The sequence below is a fragment of the Rhinatrema bivittatum genome, chromosome 7, assembly GCF_901001135.1.
Source record: "Rhinatrema bivittatum chromosome 7, aRhiBiv1.1, whole genome shotgun sequence".
In the NCBI taxonomy this organism is placed as follows: Eukaryota; Metazoa; Chordata; class Amphibia; order Gymnophiona; family Rhinatrematidae; genus Rhinatrema; species Rhinatrema bivittatum.
The window spans coordinates 86,186,933-86,193,458 of NC_042621.1; the positions used below are offsets into that span (position 1 = coordinate 86,186,933).

The following is a 6,526-nucleotide window of genomic DNA, read 5'->3' on the forward strand; positions in this document are numbered from 1 at the left end:
ACCATAGTTGCTAATGCATGCTTAGTAGTTGATCTTAACATGGAGATGGGTTAGCAGAAGTAAATACAAATGTTTTAATCCTAAAAAAAACCCCCCAGTATCTCAGTATCCTCTTTAAGTGCAAGTGGCAGAGAATTCTACAAGGCAGGTGTGATCAAGAGAACACCCTTTTCCTAGTCGATTGCAACAGACATTCTTATATCTAGTAAATGTTTCTCAGCCAATCACGGAGTACAAGTAGGAATATATTCCTTTATTAGGTTTATCAAATACAATGGGCCCATATCCCCCATGGTTTTAAACAATAACTACAAGAACCTGAACTATATCTGCATATGCACTGGTAAACAATGCAACTGAATCAATTGGAGAGTGACATATCAGATATAAGTTGCAAAACATGCTTCTAGCACTTTGGCAACTCTGAATAAAGTATAATGCGTTAGCATGATGGTGTGTACAGGAATAATTCATGAATCAAATGGTGATGGTGTGCTGGAGAGAGTAAATGTTTCATGGATCAGCTGGGTGGTGGGGAAAGTGTGTGTTTCATGGGTCAGCTGGGTGGTGGTGTGTTCGGGGAGAGTGTGTATTTCATGGGTCAGCTGGGTGATAGTGTGTTGGGGAGAGTGTGTGTTTCATGGGTCGGCTGGGTGATAGTGTGTTGGGGAGAGTGTGTGTTTCATGGGTCGGCTGGGTGGTGGTGTGTTGGGGAGAGTGTGTGTTTCATGGGTCGGCTGGGTGGTGGTGTGTTGGGGAGAGGGTGTGTTTCATGGGTCAGTTAGGTGTTGGTGTGTTGGGGAGAGTGTTTCATGGGTCAGTTAGGTGTTGGTGTGTTGGGGAGAGTGTTTCATGGGTCAGATGGGTGATGGTATGTTGGGGAGAGTGTTTCATGGGTCAGTTAGGTGTTGGTGTGTTGGGGAGAGTGTGTATTTCATGGGTCAGTTAGGTGTTGGTGTGTTGGGGAGAGTGTGGTTTCATGGGTCAGCTGGTGATGGTGTGTTGGGGAGAGTGTGTATTTCATGGGTCAGTTAGGTGTTGGTGTGTTGGGGAGAGTGTGTGTTTCATGGGTCAGCTGGTGGTGGTGTGTTGGGGAGAGAGTGTTTCAGACATTCTGTATTCTTATGAAAAAGAAAAATACAGCATGTTTGCATATATTAAATAAATGGTGACAGAAAAAAGGGGGTTAAATTAGCACAGGTGTGAAAATTGTGAGCAGTAGCACTAACTGTTAAGGTTTCATCCCTGGCTACTATCCATTAGCACATCATTCATATAATTTAAATATCAATAGAGAACAAGTTTGTAGGTGAATGTGATTGTCTGGGGAAGGGGGCTGGGAGGATCATGGAAGGATAGGTGGAGATGTATGATTCTTGCTATATGTTTTTGTTATTTTAATTTCTTTTCCCAGGAGAGCATCCCAGCTCTTTTTTTTTTTTTTAAAAGATGTGCTTCTCTCCCAGTCCCCTTCCCTCCCATCCTTCTCCTCAATCTGGACACACATCCACCTAGGGACCTGCAGCGAATTGATATTTAAATCCCCCAAGGCCACTCCTTAGGAATTGCAGCCTGCATGCATTGCTCTTCATCCATTTTCGACCCGTGCATGATCTCAGGAAACGTGAGAGATCCTCTCCGCTTTGGAGTCTGAATGCACGTGAAAGATGCAGGCGTGCACAGCAGCCAGGGTTAAAACCTTGACGCTCAGCACCACGCTTCACAAGTTTCACACTTGTGCTTTTTTTTTGTGTCCTATTATTCTTCAGGTCTACGAGCTCTCGTTATCCTGCTGAGTGTCTCTCTCTAGGCGCTCTTTTGTCTTTGGTCAGGCTCCGAGATATCTGAGGGAGTGTGAGAAGTGGGAAGCTGTGACCTCTCGCGGACAATAATGAATCTCTGGATGACCCCCACAATGCTAGAGAAAGCCTGTAACCCCATGGCTGGGTTACTCATGCCTGGAGTAGCTCAGGATCAAGGGCCCTGGGCTGGAAGGGGCTTTGACATATTCTCTGGGGGATCGGCCTCTCTTACTTGTGCTCTTCCCACCTTTCCATGGGCTGATGTCCTGACAGCAGTGGTCAGTGCCCTGGCACAGAGTGCTGTATGTCCCCTGCGGAGCCATAGAAGAAGGTTGGGGGCGGCGGACTGGCCGGGCCTGCAGTCACCCGGGTCACATCTGGCAGGACAGGCAGGAGCGGCTCCAGATGTGCCGGCCGTGCTCTGCTCCCGGCGCACTCTCATCCCCTCCCACCATTCCTCTTAGTGCCACATTAAGGAAGCCAGCTCATTTCAATGCATAATTAGCCCAAGCATTCTGCCTCGCTAATTTCGAGGCAGGGGAAGGCAATGCAGGGGGAGGATGGGGGGTTTGAAATTTGCATATTAATTTCACAGAGGGAAAGAGACAGAAAATGTTTACCACTTGATCCTCCCTGTTGATCACAAGCAGCTTAACTCTTTCACGGATCCCACCTGGAGCACTGGGACCATTATGCCATAAGAAGCAGCCAATCAACTTCAAGGTTATACTTCAGCAATTAAATTCCCTGTGCTTTGAGGCTCATTAATATGCCGCCACATTAAGAGTTAACTGTGTCTGATATCCCTAGTACAGAGTTCTCCCCACCCCCCTGACTACCACCACTGCACAGGGTTCAGCCAATGCACCTCACTCCTGCCCTGCTGTTCCTGTACTGAGACCCAGGTACAGGTTTACTAATGCACCTCACTCCTGCCCTGCTGTTCCTGTACTGAGACCCAGGTACAGGTTTACTAATGCACCTCACTCCTGCCCTGCAGTTCCTGTACCGAGACCCAGGTACAGGTTTACTAATGCACCTCACTCCCGCCCTGCAGCCCGCCCTGCTGTTCCTGTACTGAGACCCAGGTACAGGTTTACTAATGCACCTCACTCCTGCCCTGCAGCCCGCCCTGCTGTTCCTGTACTGAGACCCAGGTACAGGTTTACTAATGCACCTCACTCCCGCCCTGCAGCCCGCCCTGCTGTTCCTGTACTGAGACCCAGGTACAGGTTTACTAATGCACCTCACTCCCGCCCTGCAGTTCCTGTACTGAGACCCAGGTACAGGTTTACTAATGCACCTCACTCCTGCCCTGCTGTTCCTGTACTGAGACCCAGGTACAGGTTTACTAATGCACCTCACTCCCGCCCTGCTGTTCCTGTACTGAGACCCAGGTACAGGTTTACTAATGCACCTCACTCCCGCCCTGCTGTTCCTGTACTGAGACCCAGGTACAGGTTTACTAATGCACCTCACTCCTGCCCTGCAGTTCCTGTCTGAGACCCAGGTACAGGTTTACTAATGCACCTCACTCCTGCCCTGCAGTTCCTGTACCGAGACCCAGGTACAGGTTTACTAATGCACCTCACTCCTGCCCTGCAGCCCGCCCTGCCGTTCCTGTACCGAGACCCAGGTACAGGTTTACTAATGCACCTCACTCCTGCCCTGCAGTTCCTGTACCGAGACCCAGGTACAGGTTTACTAATGCACCTCACTCCCGCCCTGCAGCCCGCCCTGCCGTTCCTGTACCGAGACCCAGGTACAGGTTTACTAATGCACCTCACTCCTGCCCTGCAGTTCCTGTACCGAGACCCAGGTACAGGTTTACTAATGCACCTCACTCCTGCCCTGCTGTTCCTGTACTGAGACCCAGGTACAGGTTTACTAATGCACCTCACTCCTGCCCTGCAGTTCCTGTCTGAGACCCAGGTACAGGTTTACTAATGCACCTCACTCCTGCCCTGCAGTTCCTGTCTGAGACCCAGGTACAGGTTTACTAATGCACCTCACTCCCGCCCTGCTGTTCCTGTACTGAGACCCAGGTACAGGTTTACTAATGCACCTCACTCCCGCCCTGCAGTTCCTGTACTGAGACCCAGGTACAGGTTTACTAATGCACCTCACTCCCGCCCTGCTGTTCCTGTACTGAGACCCAGGTACAGGTTTACTAATGCACCTCACTCCTGCCCTGCAGTTCCTGTCTGAGACCCAGGTACAGGTTTACTAATGCACCTCACTCCTGCCCTGCAGTTCCTGTACCGAGACCCAGGTACAGGTTTACTAATGCACCTCACTCCTGCCCTGCTGTTCCTGTACTGAGACCCAGGTACAGGTTTACTAATGCACCTCACTCCTGCCCTGCTGTTCCTGTACTGAGACCCAGGTACAGGTTTACTAATGCACCTCACTCCTGCCCCTGCAGCACCCCCTGCTGTTCCTGTACTGAGACCCAGGTACAGGTTTACTAATGCACCTCACTCCTGCCCTGCTGTTCCTGTACTGAGACCCAGGTACAGGTTTACTAATGCACCTCACTCCTGCCCTGCAGTTCCTGTACTGAGACCCAGGTACAGGTTTACTAATGCACCTCACTCCTGCCCTGCAGTTCCTGTACTGAGACCCAGGTACAGGTTTACTAATGCACCTCACTCCTGCCCTGCAGTTCCTGTACTGAGACCCAGGTACAGGTTTACTAATGCACCTCACTCCTGCCCTGCTGTTCCTGTACTGAGACCCAGGTACAGGTTTACTAATGCACCTCACTCCTGCCCTGCAGTTCCTGTACTGAGACCCAGGTACAGGTTTACTAATGCACCTCACTCCTGCCCTGCAGCCCGCCCTGCTGTTCCTGTCTGAGACCCAGGTACAGGTTTACTAATGCACCTCACTCCTGCCCTGCTGTTCCTGTCTGAGACCCAGGTACAGGTTTACTAATGCACCTCACTCCTGCCCTGCAGTTCCTGTACCGAGACCCAGGTACAGGTTTACTAATGCACCTCACTCCCGCCCTGCAGCCCGCCCTGCTGTTCCTGTACTGAGACCCAGGTACAGGTTTACTAATGCACCTCACTCCTGCCCTGCAGCCCGCCCTGCTGTTCCTGTACTGAGACCCAGGTACAGGTTTACTAATGCACCTCACTCCCGCCCTGCAGCCCGCCCTGCTGTTCCTGTACTGAGACCCAGGTACAGGTTTACTAATGCACCTCACTCCCGCCCTGCAGTTCCTGTACTGAGACCCAGGTACAGGTTTACTAATGCACCTCACTCCTGCCCTGCTGTTCCTGTACTGAGACCCAGGTACAGGTTTACTAATGCACCTCACTCCTGCCCCTGCAGCACCCCCTGCTGTTCCTGTACTGAGACCCAGGTACAGGTTTACTAATGCACCTCACTCCCGCCCTGCAGCCCGCCCTGCTGTTCCTGTACTGAGACCCAGGTACAGGTTTACTAATGCACCTCACTCCCGCCCTGCAGTTCCTGTACTGAGACCCAGGTACAGGTTTACTAATGCACCTCACTCCTGCCCTGCTGTTCCTGTACTGAGACCCAGGTACAGGTTTACTAATGCACCTCACTCCTGCCCCTGCAGCACCCCCTGCTGTTCCTGTACTGAGACCCAGGTACAGGTTTACTAATGCACCTCACTCCCGCCCTGCTGTTCCTGTACTGAGACCCAGGTACAGGTTTACTAATGCACCTCACTCCTGCCCTGCAGTTCCTGTCTGAGACCCAGGTACAGGTTTACTAATGCACCTCACTCCTGCCCTGCAGTTCCTGTACCGAGACCCAGGTACAGGTTTACTAATGCACCTCACTCCCGCCCTGCTGTTCCTGTACTGAGACCCAGGTACAGGTTTACTAATGCACCTCACTCCTGCCCTGCAGTTCCTGTCTGAGACCCAGGTACAGGTTTACTAATGCACCTCACTCCTGCCCTGCTGTTCCTGTACTGAGACCCAGGTACAGGTTTACTAATGCACCTCACTCCTGCCCTGCAGTTCCTGTACTGAGACCCAGGTACAGGTTTACTAATGCACCTCACTCCTGCCCTGCAGCCCGCCCTGCTGTTCCTGTCTGAGACCCAGGTACAGGTTTACTAATGCACCTCACTCCTGCCCTGCTGTTCCTGTCTGAGACCCAGGTACAGGTTTACTAATGCACCTCACTCCCGCCCTGCAGCCCGCCCTGCTGTTCCTGTACTGAGACCCAGGTACAGGTTTACTAATGCACCTCACTCCTGCCCTGCAGCCCGCCCTGCTGTTCCTGTACTGAGACCCAGGTACAGGTTTACTAATGCACCTCACTCCTGCCCTGCAGTTCCTGTACTGAGACCCAGGTACAGGTTTACTAATGCACCTCACTCCTGCCCTGCAGTTCCTGTACTGAGACCCAGGTACAGGTTTACTAATGCACCTCACTCCTGCCCTGCAGTTCCTGTACTGAGACCCAGGTACAGGTTTACTAATGCACCTCACTCCTGCCCTGCTGTTCCTGTACTGAGACCCAGGTACAGGTTTACTAATGCACCTCACTCCTGCCCTGCAGCCCGCCCTGCTGTTCCTGTACTGAGACCCAGGTACAGGTTTACTAATGCACCTCACTCCTGCCCTGCAGTTCCTGTACTGAGACCCAGGTACAGGTTTACTAATGCACCTCACTCCTGCCCTGCAGCCCGCCCTGCTGTTCCTGTACTGAGACCCAGGTACAGGTTTACTAATGCA

At 51.9% G+C, this 6,526-nt stretch overlaps 1 long non-coding RNA gene across 1 annotated transcript; it reads right to left on the bottom strand.

The window, feature by feature from the left end:
* Positions 1-3,232: 3,232 nt before the first annotated feature.
* On the bottom strand, positions 3,233-6,029 carry LOC115095222. Its single transcript, XR_003857725.1, has 3 exons — positions 5,786-6,029; positions 4,564-4,801; positions 3,233-3,515 (listed from the first exon to the last, which is right to left on the bottom strand). It is a non-coding gene; the product is annotated as an uncharacterized LOC115095222 (long non-coding RNA).
* Positions 6,030-6,526: the final 497 nt, after the last annotated feature.